Genomic DNA, 18,317 nt, shown 5'->3' on the forward strand with positions numbered 1-18,317 from the left:
TCGTGTATGGACAGCAGGATATTGACAGCTAGTGGGAGGTAACGGCCAGTTTGAAGGAGTGAGTTTTCAAGACAGACTTAAATATATCTAACAATTCTCATTGTCTTTGGTTCTTTGTTTAGATTTTTTCACCTACGTGACTTTACCGAAAGAACCAAAGAGTATGGATCATTGTAGTCACGAAAACTTCAAATCTAGAATGAATTCGCATTGTCTTATTCTGTTTATACTTCGTTGAGCTAACATTTGTGATAGCCAAGTCGCTTCTGAAAAAGAACGAATTATCTTGGTGGGCTTTACCTTGTAAAATAAAAAAAACATTGTAATTTTAGCTTATTTAGTATTAGTAATTTGCTTACATTTCCTATACTTTGCGCGCCTTTGTTTTTATCGTATTGTTTGTTGTTGTAACGTTCTGACCCTCCCTTACTGGACATCTGCGAAGAAGAGAGAGATTTTTCCAGGATCAATATCCCGACTCAAGCCCCCCCCCAACCCCCGTCACGTCTTCCCCGCGCCAGGACCAGCGTCCTCCTCGCAGTCTCCCCCCAGCGACTCGCTCGCATTCACGTCGCCACGAACGCAACGAGGTTCAGCACCGAGACGCTTTCCCCGTCCCTCGCTCCCTCCTTCCCTCCCGCTTCTCCCGAGTTATCACGCCGCCTCCAGCAAACCGCACACCGCTCCACTCGCCATCAGCTCACGCCGATTTGTGCGTGGTGAGGCTGTAGTCCATCATAGAGAGGCGCGGGTGGCGGGGGGTTTTGGGTTAGATCGGGCAAATATAAATGCGTCGTTAAGGGGCCGTCCATAAATGACGTCACGCGATTTTGGACGATTTTTGACCCCCCCCCCCCCCTTCGTCACACGGCGTCACAAAAGTCAGACCCCCCACCTCAAATATGACGTCACAAAGCTCTGCTCCCCCCCCCAAAATAAAACATGCTTCAAATCGCTTTAAACTATTGTCATTGTAGTGCGTATTTAATGTGGCGCTGCAATGCGATGTTGTAGGAGAAAACATTTTTTTACGTCTATTTCATTAAGTAGAACGTGTTGTCTATATTTATTTAAAGTTGCGCATTTTGATGTGACGTCACATTTCTCAAACGTCACAAATGTCTGACCACCCCCTCCCTCTAGGTGCGTGACGTCATTTATGGACAGGCCAATTAGTAAAGCTTCGTCACGTAAACAGAACACGTGCCAATCAGCACACCGGCGTGTTGGAGAGTAAGCCCGCAACATTTACGGTTTTTAGTTACGCGATCTAACCACTAAAACAACTCTTACGGATAATATTGGTCGCCAAAGCAGCCTACCAAGAGTTAAACTGAGCCGGTCCTTGCGCTCCACGCTGGAGTGCGCGTGGCACTGTGCTCGCCTTACCCCCGGCGGGCACTGCCAAGGGCAACATCGCCTCGACTGGGCAGCTGTGAAAAACAAAGAGCTTTATAGATCATCGGACTCCTCCACTAGAAATAACGATTCTGATTCAGAACACAGCGTCCGAGTGAGCATACGCATCACACTCAGACATGCTTAATCCACTCCGATTAGCACGGTTGGCTACGTACGGTGAGAAAAAGTTGAACATGCAGGACATACATACAAAGGCCTCTCTCCCGAAGCGGGCACCATCTCGCACGTTCCAACGATTCGTACGTCCCGTCCCTTGTTCGTTACTATGTTGTTATTCTCGTCCACCGGTCATCATCCTTTCCATAAATTGTATCGGGGTGACACGTGGATAAATATATATATATAAATAAATGGTTACGCATTAACCAGCTCAGAATATGCTGACGACATGATCACTATGAAGTCAATTTAGCAGCGTGTATGTCTCTATACATCAGTAAGCTCGCATGACAAAGAAGACTTTATCCGTCCGAAATCTCTCGGCTCGGGTTACAGCATCATCTTTCCCAAGGAACAATCGTGAAGAATGACATCACGCAACTGCCACTGATGTTTCCCCAAGGATCTCAACTGAACCAAGCACCACCACTCTGCTTCTTCGTACTGGGTTCAAGGGAGCAGTCGTCACATGTCCATCACGTGGGTCAAGGCTTTCCGAACCTGGCCCGGAGTAATGCATGAAGACACATTTTTGCAACCACGGAGATGGAGCAATGGCATTTGCTCGGAGGTAACAGCTTGATTATACTGGTAGGAACCTCCTGGTTACACCAGCCCACAGGGGATTATTGTGTCCGTCCGTCGTGCAGGGAGGGGCTGGATGGGGAGGGAGGGGCTGGGTGGGGAGGGGAGGGTGGGGAGGGTCTGGGTGGGGCTGGGTGGGGAGGGGAGGGTGGGGAGGGGCTGGTTGGGGCTGGGTGGAGAGGGTGGGGAGGGGCTGGGTGGGGGGTGGGAGGGGAGGGTGGAGAGGGGGGGGCTGGGTGGGGAGGGTGGGGCTGGGTGGGGGGTGGGAGGGGTGGGGTGGGGCTGGGTGGGGAGGGGCTGGTCACCCCGTGGTGCCCTTATAAAACTCAACGTTTAACCTACTCACGCCGGCTTGTGCCCGCCCTCACAGTCGGGCATATTTGCGGAATACACCACGTCGCCGTTGACCCTGGCCATTGACCGAGCAACCCAACGTTCCTACCAGCTCCCTCCGCAGGAATTTGTTTATTCCGCGTTTTATTTCCAGAAAGGCTAAAGTCTATTCTTAACTTTTTCATCGTCTTGTTACTGCTAAAAAAATGTCCCATAGATACAACTGCTCAACACGAGGGACTTGCACTGCCTTTGTACTGCCCGCCTGTTGGCGTTCTCTGGTCTAACGCTGGAGAGACATGGCCATACAGAAGGCGGCTGTCTCTGATGTAGGCCAATCAGTTTACCATCAGAGCATGCTTGTTTGCATGGATTGCCGCAAGTACGTGTGGTTAATGCAGACTCGATGACTTGCAATTAGCGATCGATATTTGTGTTGGGACATCTTAACGCCTGTTTTAACACGTAGGCTTTTGCTACCAATATCATCCGCAATATTGGTTTTTTTGGGGGGGTTACATCGCGTAAAAATAAATGTGGCATTAAACCCGCAACCACCCCACACAGCCAATTATCAAGGTTTGTCACGTAAACCGAATGTGCCAATTCGTCACTAGTACAGCACACACGTGTGTTGGAGAGAACATTCACAACATTTACAAGCTGAGTACGACGTTTCGCCAGTAATTACAACTAGCATTATCAGACGGAGAGCCAGCTTTGTCCTTGCTAATTGGCTGTGTCGGGTGGTGGCGGGTTTAAGGACACATTTATATTGACGCGATCTAACCCAAAACAACACTCTATTACGGCCTCCTGTTTTATTTCCAGAAAGGGTGAATCAAATTTTCATCATTACTGCCCGTGTTTACCCAGGAAAGCCTCGCTGAGTCTCAAGGGTATTCATCAGGAGGGTCCTGCCACGTGTGTTGACTGCGTTAGGGAATGTTGCTGCTGCTTGTAATCCTAACGCAGGTTATGTTTTAGAATTGTTGGATATTTGGCTAATACCATTTCCATTATGTAGTTTTTTTTGCCCTTCTCTAAACTTCGAAAGGAAAACCAGGCAATCTACAATCTCCAAAGAAGAAAGGCGCCTTAGTTCGAAATCAAACCACCTGGCGCCTCTTGCAGTGAGGCACGAGCGTTGTTACCACCGTGTCAGCCGCCCCGCCGCCCGCAAGGTGACACCGCAGAACGCTGAATGCACTCAACGCACCGGTTCGGAATCATAATCTTTTATGGAATCTTTATTTGGACAGGGGGAATCCGATGAGCTATAAAGCAATGTTTGTGTCACAGATGTCCAGTAGCGGGTCGGCTGCCGATATTCAACTCTGTTGAGTCGCAGAAGGCTCCTCTCCCATCGAGCACACGCAGACCCAGTAGCGCTCAGCGTGCCGAGGGGTTAAGCCTGCATCAGCACATATACGTTGTACGTGCGCGCGTGTGTGTGTATGTGCGCGCCCCTCGTTGGCACAGTAGGGGGAACAGGTGGTTCATCAGCCAGTCATCTCAGTCATCTCAGTCAGTCGACCCGTGGCACCTGCTGGGTCTGCCCCGTGATCTCCTGCCAGCGGGCGTTCGACACTTCATGGTGCCTCAAGGTGCACATGGCCTGGCACAAGCGTCGTGGTGACGTCACCGCCACTTAGTGACGAATGGCGGTTGTTATTGTTGCCCCTCGTGTGCCGTGCCGGCCTTCATAGGCACTGACGGACTGGTAAGAAGAATTGGCCCAGGCATTTGTAAACACACCGGGTCCCAATTGCCTTCGCGATCTCTCCGCCCCATTTGGGGCTGGCTCCAAGAAGCACAACTGGGTGACCGCGATGAGGAAGAATCTTTGGGGCTGCCGAATATGGTGGGGGACTTAATGCCAACTGACAGCGTCAATAAGCAATGCAGTGTAACACAGAGGTAATAACATATTTCAACGATAAAATAATATTTCTGTTTTTACTATTATCATGTTTGCGATTTCTCCACACAGACCCGGGCCACCGGCCCTAGAATAGACCGGCCCACGGGGCATTTGCCCTCGTGACTGCCGCCTCACGGCCAGTTCGGGCCTGTTCACAGGTGCTCGCTAACAGCACTTTGTCCCAACAGTCTGTCAAGGCTATACGGGGATCTTCGTCTCTGTTATACACACGGTACATTCGTTATCATCACGAGCCCATGGTCGATCCAAAGTTGGATGAGGGCCTCCCCGTGCCATTCGCGATCGACCCGCTCCCGACTTAACCCCCGCGGCGGTCGTTCTCGCCAGCAGACCTCCACCTCCTCTTCCCCTTCATCTTCTTCTTTAGCTGCGATTCCAAGGCTCGTCCATCAGCCATCAGCACTGCGAGCGACGCGCCGTGCCCCGAGCTCGCGCACTCGCTCACTCACTCAGTCTGCTTGGCAGCCAAAGCGATTCCTCTGATTTGTGCTCCCCTGCCTGGCGTCTCTCGTCGCGATCCACAAGCCCTGGGTCTCTCCGCGCTTCGGTGAACACTTTTCATCGTTGTTATTTACAATGGCCCCTGTACTGTACCACTTTTTTGTTCCCGTCCAACTATTTTGCACCGGTCGTCTGCCTCCTGCGGGCACGAGCGAGCACGTGTCCAGCCACTCTTCTCAGCCCGTGGTCGCGCGTTTCGAGCAATCTGCACGAGTAATGTGCTTGCCTGCGACAGCCGTCCTTCGTGCCCATCCGGAATTCATGGGGTTATAAAACCGTAATGGCTTTTCCCCCCATGCAATCGTAACAAATTATTGCCTTTTGGGCTCGAAAGCCAACCTCTTCGGCAGAACAACGCAGGGAAGTGCGGGGTGCAGGCAATGAGGGAATTTCTCTCGTGACCCTGCCCGTGACCCTGCCCGTGACCCTGCCCGCGACCCTGCCCGTGACCCTGCCCGTGACCCTGCCCGTGACCCTGCTCGTGACCCTGCCCGTGACCCTGCCCGTGACCCTGCCCGTGACCCTGCCCGTGACCCTGCTCGTGACCCTGCCCGTGACCCTGCCCGTGACCCTGCCCGTGACCCTGCCCGTGACCCTGCCCGTGACCCTGCCCATGACCCTGCCCTGTGACCCTGCCCATGACCCTGCCCGTGACGCCACCCGCGACCTTTACTGTGACCCTGCTCATGACCCTGCCCGTGACCCTGCCCGTGACCCTGCCCGTGACGCCACCCACGACCTTTACTGTGACCCTGCCCGTGACCTTTACTGTGACCCTGCTCGTGACCCTGCCCGCGACCCTGCCCGTGACGATCTCACTTCGACACCCCCTGCCTCTCCACTCAGCCTCAATAATATATGTTTTCACGAGGGGGTTCTCATTAGTGGGCGACGATTTCGGAGTACTCTCTCGTCTAAATAACTTGCGACAATTGTTTAAAATGTAGAAAACTTTCGGATGATTACCACGGGGTCTTTAACGTGCACCGTGACGCAGAGGGCATCTATTGTCGGTAGAGGCCGACCGAAACGAATTTCGGTGGCCTCTAACTGTCGGATTAATATACCCGCGGTATTGACTCGGGCGGCCTGCCGGTTTCAAACCGCGACCCTCTGCAGCGAGCGGCAAATGCTCTACCGCTCGGCATCTGTGAGTCGTGAACAGTTTGCAGTACACAGGGTTGGTCAATTGCATGCATGTTGAACTTCTTTTGCACGGCACGTAGCCAACCGAGCTACAAGTTTCGTGACGGGTTTAGTTCTTTATTTGCCGTGACATATTTCCCCGAGTTGTCTTAAATATAACGGGCAACTACGACTACATGGAGCGGTGGCGCAGCGGTTAGCACGCTGCGCTGTGAACCCGGCGACCCGAGTTTCCCAGTCACGGTCAACATCAATGGCGAATGATACAAACGGCCAGCATGGTGAAGTATGGTCAAACAATACCCCGCGACTGACACGGCATATGCAGGCTTTCATCCAGCAGTGGATTGAGACAGGGCTGTGAATCCTGACTTGTGAAAGGGGGTCCACGACGCCAACACGATCAGGGCGCCGCGGTGGCTAGGAGATGTTAACTACCTCGCCTGGTGTACAGGGGGTCGTGGGTTCGATCCCTACCCTGACGCCTGCTGCTGTATATTTGGAGTGTGCGTGTCTCTCTCTCTCTCATCATCACGGTGGCTAGGAGATGTTAACGACCTTACCTGGTATACAAGAGGTTGTGGGTTCGATCCCGATCCTGACGCCTGCTGCTGTATATTTGGAGCTTGCGTGTCTCTCTCATCCTCATCACGGTGGCTAGGAGATGTTAACGACCTTACCTGGTATACAAGAGGTTGTGGGTTCGATCTCGACCTTGACGCCTGCTGCTGTATATTTGGAGTTTGCGTGTCTCTCTCTCCTCGTGGTCGTGTGGATTTTTCTCCGGGTCCTCCGGATTTTCGCACCGCATTTCGAATCAACGTCACGCGTTACGAGTATTTGGCTGCTGCTATTAATGTCCACGTGATGATGACGATGAACCCACTTCCTGGGGCTATCATTTGTGATAGCCAGGTCGTTTCTGATTAAAAAAAAGAGAGTAATATAACTTTGCGGGCCTTACCTGGTAAAATATAAAATAGTTGTAGTTTAGCGTGTCGGACACGATACAGTCCTCCACCCCCCCCTCCCTTAAAGACCCCCTCCCCCTATCCCCTCTATTCCCACATTTCTCCGCAACCCCGCCGCACACTCAACCCCAACCACGTGCCCCTACGGCGAATCGGGGGCGAGCGCCCCGGGCCCCGCGCTTTGGGGAGGAGGAGGGGGGGGGGGCGCTTCGACGTCACGCGGTCAGATGTAATCCTTTTATGGCGTCAGGGGGCCCACACTGTGGGATTTACCCAGGGGGCCCCGCACCCCCCTATGGATACAGCCCCGTCTACACGTCCGTGCGTGGTCATGCGCAGGCTGAGTGGGGGGGGGGGGGGGTCCCTTCACCTCACGGCATTGTGGTTAGGTGAGAGATGTTTGGCCAATGCCAAATGCCGGAGAACACAGTGGGAACCCATGCCGGACAGAGCGAGGGAGACACGGACAAACTCCACGCGGAACGGCACCCGGAGTTGGGAATCGAGGCCAGGCCCTTCTTGCCGCGAGGCGCGAGTGTCGCCACCGTGCCATGCTGCTGCCCAACAATGTCCACCAAACTCTTAGGTTTTTTCGGTAAAGTCACGGTTCCACCTGAAGACGGAAGCTTGTGTTGCCTCCGAAACGTCGTGATTTTTTATTTTATTTTTATTTAACTTTTATTAATTTAAAAAATTTTTACCTACGTGACTTTACCGAAAAAACCTAAGAATATGAATACTTGCAGTCACGAAAACTTCAAATCTAGAATTAATGTCCACCATTCCTCGATGTGTGTGCGTGTGTGCGCATTAGATAGGGAGCGGCAGTGTAGTGGTTGAGCGCACCGCGTTACGAACCCACCGAGTTCGATTCCCGCTCACAGCCAACATCGGTGACGAATATCGGTACCGGTCCTGGGCCTCCCCTAGGTCGACTCAGCCTTAAATGAGTACCTGCCACGGAGTGTAAACATCAGCACTAGATAGACAAAGGCGGCCGGGCGTGGTTCTGGTGACCCCCCCCCCCACCCCTCGGCCATCATAGGCCATCACGCAAACAGCACTTGCCCCCAAAGTCTGTTAAAGGCTACACGGGGAATCTTTGTCAGTGCATGCCTGGAGCCAGCGCAGGTGGGAGCGTTACCGCCCTCTCTGCGTACACACACACACACGGCTGGGTCAACACGCGCGCGTTAGCAGGTGTTGGCTGAGCGCTGCACCAGCTCATCCTCACCTCAGGGTGATTGAGTTTATCAGGTCAGTTGGCAACATCACTTGGGTCCTGCTAGTTTCACACCACAAACTAAACTATTTTTTTCACCAGGTAAGAAGGCCCACTAGCTATAAAGCTCTTTTTCAGAAGCGACCTGACCACAAATGATAGCTCAACGAAGTGGCTCATCGCGTGGAAATGAAGAGCATCCATATACGATAAACACGTGATGTTGATTCTAAATATGGAGAGGAAAACCAGAGGACCCGGAGAAAAATCCACGCGACCACGGGGGGAGAGAGAGAGAGACGCAAACTCCAAATATACAGCAGGCGTTTAGAGTCGGGATCGAACCCACGACCTCCTGTATACCAGGCGAGGTAGTTAACATCTCCTAGCCACCGTGATGATGATGAGAGAAACACGCAAACTGCAATCATACAGCACGTCAGGGTCGGGATCGAACCCACGACCACCTGTATACCAGGTGAGGTAGTTCACATCTCCTAGCCACCGTGATGATGAGGAGAGAGAGACACACAAACTCCAAATATACAGCAGCAGGCGTTTAGGGTCGGGATCGAACCCACGACCTCCTGTATACTAGGCGAGGTAGTTAACATATCCTAGCCACCGTGATGATGATTAGAGAGAGACACCGCAAACTCCAAATATACAGCAGCAAGCGTTTAGGGTGGGGATCAAACCCACTACCTCTTGTATACCAGACTAGGTAGTTAACATCTCTTAGCCACCGTGATGATGATGATGAGAGAGACACGCAAACTCCAAATATACAGCAGACGTTTAGGGTCGGAATCGACCCCACGACCTCCTGTAGACCAGGCGAGGTAGTCCACATCTCGAGACCCGGGGCATGATGCCACGTGTGGCTCCCGAATGCCACCGTCCACAACCCATTATGAAGCCCTTCTCCAGGTGCGGCCCGGGCACAGATGTCCAGTCGGAGCGGCTCCAAATGTTATAACAGCAACAAACAAACAGACAAGAACACGATTGGAGTGCAAAGTATAGGAAAGGTAAACCATTCACTTGAAAAAATATATATAAAATGAAACTAAATTACGTTTTACCTTACCAGGTAAACTCCACTGAGTTATTAGCTTATTTTTGAGAAGCGACCTCGCCCTAAATGATAACTCAACAAAGTGGCTCATCATGTGGACATTTATAGCAGCAAATTAATCCCAAGTAATCTAAATGCATGGTTCTAAATGTAACTCCTGGCCCTGAGAGATCTGTTCCGGGTGGCATCGCGACCACGCGCTCTGCCTGACCTGAAGCTGCTCAATGAATCGCTAACCTCGACATCAAAACGACAGCTGCTTCCCCAGCCATACGGAGGCGAAGGAGAGCAGTGGGTGGGTATTTGGGGGCGCTTGGTTAGCCACGGACCTGAGTCGCACAGGCATCCTTGTGGGATAAAGTGAGAGAGCCCGTGGTGGAAAGTAATAATACAGGCAACCCTCTCTATCCGCGAGGGTTACGTTCTTGAGAACACTCCGGAATGCAGAAACCTTGTTGTTCCAAATGGGAAGAAATGGGGGTTACGTTCTCGGTACGAGTGAACATGGGGGGGGGGGGGGGGCGGTGAATCTTACTGGTAGGAACCGCCAGGTTATACCAGCCCACAGGGGATTATTGTGTCCGTCGTGCAGGGAGGGGCTAGGTAGGGGGAGGGCTGGGTGGGAGGGGAGGGTGGGGAGGGGCTGGGTGGGGAGGGTGGGGCTGGGTGGGGAGGGGAGGGTGGGGAGGGTGGGGCTGGGTGGGGGGTGGGAGGGGTGGGGCTGGGTAGGGAGGGGCTGGTCACCCCGTGGTGCCCTTATAAAACTCAACGTTTAACCTACACACGCCGGCTTGTGCCCGCCCTCACAGTTGGGCATATTTGCGGAATACACCACGCCGCCGTTGACCCTGGCCATTGACCAAGCAACCCAACGTTCCTACCAGCTCCCTCTGCAGGAATGTGTTTAATAATGATGACAATACATTATAAAGAACAATGTGTTTTTTTTTTTATTACCTTTGATGATGATGATTTGATCACTGTGGAGGTGGTGGTGGTGGTGAGGAATTCAGGAGGATAACACCTCGGAAGCTGTTGTCATTTTTTCTCGCTGCGACACTTCCCCCGATTGCATTAGCCTTCTTTCTAACGGACCTCACGGTCCACTCGTCAATACAAACATTTCGAAACGAGTCGACCCCAAGCACGTGTCCAGTAAAACAGTGCGCAGTTGCGAGTTCGGCCGGGCAGCCTTCCACGCGGGGCGCGAATAGGGAATTGGTGCACATTTAGTAATTCGCGAATATGCGAAACTCGCGAATCCAGAGCTCGTGCGTAGAAAGGGGGTTGACTGCGTATTAGTTTGACAGGCTCACTGGGGTACAAAACTCTTCATCAGGAGGGTTCTGTCACGTTTTCAAAGCAGCGGGCGATACTGCTCTGCGTGATCCCAATTGTGTAATTTGCGGGTAGAATTGTCAGCACTGTGGCTTTGGCCAGTGCCAGTGTCTTCGGCTTTGGGATTTCTAAACCGCATTGCAGGACGGTGGGCTAGAAGGCGCAGGCTCCGCACACAAATAGCACCCGAGCTGGGAGTCGAACCCAGGGGCTTATTGCTGTGAGGCATGGGATGTTTCCACTGCTCTGTCAAACAAATCGCGTCCAGCATCCCTCAATCTGTGTGTGTGCACAGTGGCGACCCGAGTTCGATTACTGCTCACGGCCAACACCAGTGACGATTATCTGAACCGGTCCTGGGCCTCCCCCCTAGGTCGACTCAGCCTCAAATGAGTACCTGGTGCGGTGTGAAGTATGCATCGCCACTAAGGAGACAAAGGCGGTCAGGCGTGGTTCTGGCCACCCACCCCCTCGTGTGCCACGGTGCCGGCCTTCATAGGTGCTACTCGCGAACAACACTTGCTCCGACAGTCTGCGAAGGCTATACGGGGGACCTTTGTCTTTGTACAGTCTGGCGTCTTCCCCTCACACGATCTCGAGCCCCGTCGCGCTTCCCCGCTCCACCCGCCTCTCTTTCTCACAATACCGATAACAGCCTCCATCAATTCCGCTTAATTAGCTGGCCAATCAATCGGCTTAATCAACAGATTCACTGATACAGCGCGCGCGCGTGCGTCCGTGCGCGCGCGCGTTGCTCGCAGGCGCAAGCAGCAAGCCACATAAATTCGCTTAGAGAGCCACTCCAGCACCCTGCACGCCCCCCCCCCCACCACATCTTCCACAGCACGCAGGAGGCCGTGCCAGTGTGATTACCACGCGAGACACGGGGAGGACCCGGAGGCACCGCGGGTTATAAACGTAACTGATTAATCAATGCATTGTTTATAAAGCAGCGGCGTGTGTTGTGTTGTTGTTGTTTAATGGAGGCCGCATGGTTGTTATTCGATGGCACAGTGTGGGTGGTGGTGGTGGGGTTTCTTGTGGGCAGTGATTGCTTCTCGCGCTGCCGAGCCACTTAGGGTGGGAGGGGCTCGTTGGGAGAGAGTGCGGCGCGCGTAAATCTGCTCGTCCGCGATTGATTTTTGTTGTTGCTAAATCTCGCCGCACGCCGTGGCGTCGACCTCTCTCTCCGCAGTGCTGTGCACGGCTCGAGCATTTGCTGGTTGCGCGGCACTTATGCCTTCATCATCATCATCGTCCGTGCGTGCGTGCGTCCGTGCGTGCGATCATTCCCCAGCGCGTAAATTCGGCCGGTGCACTCCGCACTGCCTCTGACCGGAAGTGACTGTGGCCACGCCACGCGTTCGCCTCTCCTGGCTTTGCCCACCTCGTTTCGCATAAACATTCTCGCGCGATTATGGGGTTAATACTATAAGGTACAGTAATAACACATTCATCGTTATTATCACGAATATGTGTAACCATGTACTATTGTAGTGGTAGTGCCTTACGCCGATATTCCCTCCTGCAAGCCAGCCGAGCGGCGTTCCGGAGAAATATCGAGCGAGAAATGGAAGACTCGCTCATCAGTTATCTTCGGGATTTGATGCACCCCCCCCGCCCCCCAACAAACCTCCAAATTCAGTCGCGACGACGACGATGTCCGCTGGCAAAGCTCGTGCCGGGCATCGTGACGCCATGGGGCATCCTCTAAGAGGAATGACGAACGCCGTGACCAAACAGTGAGCTGCGGCCGGAGCGTGCGGAAAATAAAAAAACCCGTGGGATGACGCACGTGCAGACAGACTTTGTGCGGAATTGACCTGCCCGCGCCGGTTTGCCAACCGCGAATTTCCGCATAGGCAGTAAAGCGGAGGGGATATTTGACCCGGCGTTTAAATCTGTAAATTGCAAAAAAAAGTGCCCGTGAGCTTTGTCGCCAGAGCACGCGCTCCGCTCGAAATGCATTCCCTGGTGGGCCATCCGGCGTGCCCCGTGAGACGGGCCGGGCACGAATGCGTGCCGGCAAAGAGAATGCCTCCTGACCGAACTTCGCCAAAATGACTCGAACCGCCCGCTCCTTGTGGCCGCACGTCGACCTGGAGTCCGCGTGCGTCTCGGTCGACAGGAGGCCACCGCGGCTGGCGCCCCAGGGTATCGAAGTCCCGGGCCCTCTCGTGAACCTTCCCCGAGACCTTCACAACTGGTTGGCTGGATGGGAGCGCGGGTCCGAGTCGGGCCAGGCCTCCCTCCCGAGATGTGCAACCAGCATCTGGAGCACGCCGAGAGCATTCGGCTGGATCGTGGAGTTAGCCTCCATATCCTTTTTGAGAATAATGGTAAAGAGACCGGCCATTTAAGGAACTGCGCCATGGCTGACGATGCAGCACTGTTCGTGAAGAGGACTAGCCCTGGCGCAGTTTCACGCTAACTCGCGCACTGGCGCGAGACAACCGCCGCAGTCGTCTCCAACCCCGTCAAGTGCGCCAAGGAATTTGTTTGCTTTGCAAGCAGTCGCATGGCCGCCCCGAGACTGACATTCTCAGCTCGCCGCATCCATCACGCAGTCCACACACGACACGTGGCCTCAACGTCGCGACATCACCGCCGCTGCTGCTGCTGTGCGAACGCCGGCACGTGGGATGTGCTGCAGCGAGACCCCAACAGCAGGTTGCGGGGCTTCCATACGCGGTGTCGGCGGCAGATTCTCGGTGTCGGTCTGGCACCGTCCACTCGGGGCTCTGTCCGTCTGTTTGGCCATGCTGCGTAGAAGAGAGGACGACACTCGAGGCCCCCCGCACGCCGCTCCGACTCGCGCAGCGGAACTCCACCGTCTCCGTCCTGGCACCGTCCAGCGAGCGGCTTCGTGAGCTCAGTCGCGACACCAGCGGCCTGACCGTGCACGGCGCCTGCCTGTGCACTGCGGCGAAACGTGAAACACTCCTGGCTGGAGCCACGGGGCCTCTGTGACCGACGCGTTTTACGACGATGAGGCCCGTGAAGTCACCCGGAGGTTCCCAGAAGGCCCCAGGGCAGACAGACTGCCACGTGCGACACCCCCATTCATGCATCACAAACAAAACAAGCTGCCCCCCGTGGCTATGAAAGGTTCACAGTTGCCCGTGCGGGTCGCGCTTTCGCCGCGTGTTGTTGTTGTTGTTGCAAGATGTGCCGGCGGCCACCCGCTGATTACGAAACGGTCTCTCTCGAGCGCATAGCGAGTATGTTGAACTGGCACGTCCAAGTTGACGTCTGTGGGCGATGCCGAGAGCTTCGGGAGTTGGCGCGACTCGTGCCGCTCAGTCCGCCGGAGAGCGGGGCGCGGGATGATGCGGTTACTCGCGAATGCGGTGCTTCCATCGTCTGGTCCGGGTGGCCGCAGTCACGCCGTGGGTCGCCTGTAATTCTCCACTTGCGGAGGAGGAGGAGTGTGGGCGCGCAGCGGCAAGTTGCTGTTCTGCAGCGGTTGATGGAGGCTCCGGAGTTTTCTGGGCAAATCCCAGCCGAGCTCGCCGTGAACGTGGGAGCCGCGTGCGAGGCCTCGCGAGCTGAGCGTGGACACATCCCGCGACGAGGGGCAGCGAGGCCGACCCCCCCCCCCCCTCTGCTTTTCATAACCGATCTCGGTTTAAGTTGACGGTGCGTGTGTGTGCGCGCGTCGTCACAACGTGATGTAGCGGGGTCCGCACATTGCCTGGATAAACAATAATTAATAAATAAAGCGTCCGGTGGCGTCATTCGCAAGAGTTGGGTCATTTCGTGCCAGCGTCAAGGCCCAACTTTTGAAAAATCACCCAAATTGGAATTCTAAATCGCCTCCTCCTGAAAAAAAAGAGAGTTATCAGACTCTGTGAGGCATTCCTGGGTAAAGTAACGACTCCTACTACTACTCTCATAATCAATAATTTCGTCGCAAGTTGCTTCGGTAAAATGCCACCACCTAAAGGAAGCTCAGCGAATAATCTCGCTCGCTAAATCGGCGGCAACCGTGAGCGCGTGTGTCTGGGGTACACCAGCATAGTCCGTGAGCGCGTGTGTCTGGGGTACACCAGCATAGTCCGTGAACCTGCACCAGAGATGCCATTTGTCGGTTAGCGCCTGAGGTGGCATCTTTGTAGCGGATACAATGTCTATTTATGGTGGTCAAAAACAGCGAATTATGTCATTATAATTTTAAGACGAGTGGGTTATCAAACAATGCACGCGTATTGGCCGTATACATAATTCGGTGTCATGAAGGTTTTGCTACTTTTGTTGTCGCCGATATTTATTAAAAACGATTAAACTATTTTTATTTGACCACGTAAGGCTCACTGAGCTCTATGTCTCTTTTTTCTAGACAGCTCAACGAAGTGGCTCAGCAGCATCATCAAGTGCAAATATGTAGCCAAATACTCTGCACGCGTGATGTTGATGCTAAAAATGTGGAGGGGGGGGGGGGAAACCTGGAGGACCGCGAGAAAGATCCGCGCGACCACGGGGAGAGAGAGACACAGAGGGACGCTCAAGCGCGAAATATACAGCAGCAGCAGTCGTCAGGGCCTGGATCGAACCCACGGCCTCCTGCGTACCAGGCGAGGTCGTTCACATACTATTTGGTTCTTTCGGTAAAGTCACGTAGGTGAAAATAAAAATAATAAAAACATTTTAAAATTTTAAATAAAAATAACAAATTTTTATTTTTTATTTTTTTTATTTTCACCTCCGTGACTTTACCGAAGGAACCAAAGAGTGTGGATCCTTGCAGTCACGAAAACTTCACATCTAGAGGTCGTTCACGTCTCGCCACCGAGGCGCGCCCCGTGGACGAGAGAAGCGCTGCCGTGCTGGGCGCGGGCGATTCTTCTTCTCTGCGCGGCACAAAGACAGAGAGGAGCGGTTGGGTGAAATAGGAGGAGGAAGGAGCCGGGCGGATGTCGTGAAGCCAGGCTGGGTAAATATGTAACTACACACGCGAGTACACTCGCTCCAAAGACAAATGCAAAGATCCCCCGTATAGCCTGTAACAGACTGTTGGGGCAAGTGCTGTTAGCGAGTCGCACCTATGAAGGCCGGCACCGTGGCACACGAGGGGGTGGGTGTGCCAGCATCACGCCCGGCCGCCTTTGTTTCCCTCATGACGATGTTTACACACCGCCCCCAGGTACTCATTTGAGGCTGAGTCGACCTAGGGGAGGCCCTGGACCGGTTCAGATAATCGTCACCGGTGTTGGCCATGAGCGAAAATCGAACTCGTGTCGCCGGGTTCGTAGCGCAGCGTAGCGCTACCCACGACACTACCGCTCCCCGCACACGCACACAGACACACAACAACAAGCACACAGACACACGCACACAGACACACGCACACAGACACACAACAACAACACACACACAGACACACACGCACACAGACACACACGCACAGACACACAACAACAACACGCACACAGAGACACACGCACACAGACACACGCACACAGACACACGCACACAGACACACAACAACAACACACACACAGACACACACGCACACAGACACACACGCACAGACACACAACAACAACACGCACACAGAGACACACGCACACAGACACACGCACACAGACACACGCACACAGACACACAACAACAACACACACACAGACACACGCACACAGACACACGCACACAGACACACGCGCGCGTTATTCAGTTTACACTGTGTGCGACCTCGCGCCTGTGTGTGTACCTGGGTGCGGTGTGTAAACATCGCCGCTAGGGAGACAAAGGCGGCCGGGCGTGGAGTTGGCCACCCACCCCCTCCGTGTGCCGTGCCGGCCTTTACAGGTGCTCGCTAACAGCACTTGCCCCTACAGTCTGTTAAGGCTACACGGGGGATCTTTGTCATTATTGCGTCCTTATACGAGTTACCTGCTGCGCCGTGTAAACATCAATACGAGGTGGGGGGAGGAGAGACAAAGGCGGCCGGGCGGTGGTGCTGACCACCCCACCCACCCCTTGCCGTGCCCTGTGTTGACCGTATTAACGCGCTCGCCGCTAACGAGCACTTGCCTCAACCAGGCTAATACAGAGGGGGGATCTTTGTCTTTATTTGGGAACGACACCCCCCCCCCCGCTCTCCACAGAAAGCAGCGTGCACCGCGCTGTTCGTGAGTAGAAACGCGCTCCGACGAGGAGCGGTGGCGCAGCGGTTAGCGGCGCTGCGCTAACGAACCCGGCGACCCGAGTTCGATTGCCGCTCACGGCCAATAACGCCAATGGGTCGATTATCTGAAACGGTCCCGGGCCTCCCCTAGGTCGACTCAGCCCCAAAACGGGTACCTGGGGCGGTGTGTAAACATCGCCATGAGGGAGACAAAGGCGGCCGGGCGTGGCGCTGGCAGACCCACCCCCTCGTGTGCCACGGTGCTGGCCTTCATGGGTGCTGCTCGCTAACGGCACTTGCCCCAACAGTCTGTTACAGGCTATACGGGGGATCTGTGTCTTTGGCCCTCGTATAACACTGCCGATGTTCATCCTGGCGCGTCTGGGAGCGGCCGCGGTGCAGCGGTCCTCAAGACTCGAGCGCATCGCTCCCACCGCCTCGACCCAGCACCGCCGTATCCTGCCAGAGCACCACCACCATCGTCACCTGCGTCTCACCACCACCACCATCGTCACCTGCGTCTCACCACCGCCACCGTCAGAAACTCCTCCATCTCACTGCGCACGTGCGCGCGTCCACAGAGACGCCGAGCACGTGACCGCCCTCCCCTCGCACAGCCATCAATCAGCTCCGCGCACACATCAAAGCGCCTCGGCGCGCTCCCACGTGGCGACACACCGCCCTCATCCCCCTCCAGCCGGGGCCCTCATTCACCTCCTCCTCCACCACCTCCTCCTCTACCTTCTCCAGCCAGGGCCCATCTCTCCTCCTCCACCACCCAGAGCCCATCCCTCCTCCAGCCAGGGCCCAGCCCTCTTGTTCAAATTAAAAAAAAAATTCGCCCCCGAATTTCATTCCCCGATTGCGCTGCGCTCGTCGTCGCGAGTGTCTGGATAGAGAGAGAGGGAGAGAGGTGGTCGCGAGACGCAGAATCCATTCGGATCTGTCGCACGCAGTGCAGTGGGAACGGGACGGGTCCCCGGAAGCGGACATCGCAGAACCACGTCTTAGATCCCGTCAAACAGCACTCTCGTGTCCACAGCAGGGGGCGACACTCGCACACCGGCTCCGCTTATGAAATTGAGATTCGTCGCGGGAGAGTGAAACCGATATTTTAATTCTCAGAGCTGGAATTTAACCAGATGGAGTTCATAACTAAATTGAATGTTTTTTTTTGTAATCCAATCATTGGGGACCGGGCTGAGATCATGAACTCACGAACACTTGAGATCCTGGTTTCATCATCGCAGGCGGCTGCTTGGATTCGAGCCCAGGATCTGAGCGGTGCGCGCCCGGCGCTGTGACCTGTAATCCATCCGGCCACCTGCAGAGGCCATCCGACTCCACCTCCCGCAGCCGGAGCCCTCCCATTCACGCCCCTCCCCTCCTCCCTGCAATCGCCCTCCAACGTCCCTCCCATCGTCCCATCACTTACATTCAATCCCTCTCCTCCATCCCATCCTCCATCCCTCGTGCACTGCCTCCCGTGT

Source organism: Lethenteron reissneri, chromosome 27 (assembly GCF_015708825.2).
Source record: "Lethenteron reissneri isolate LAM-NWPU_2019-01 chromosome 27, ASM1570882v1, whole genome shotgun sequence".
In the NCBI taxonomy this organism is placed as follows: Eukaryota; Metazoa; Chordata; class Hyperoartia; order Petromyzontiformes; family Petromyzontidae; genus Lethenteron; species Lethenteron reissneri.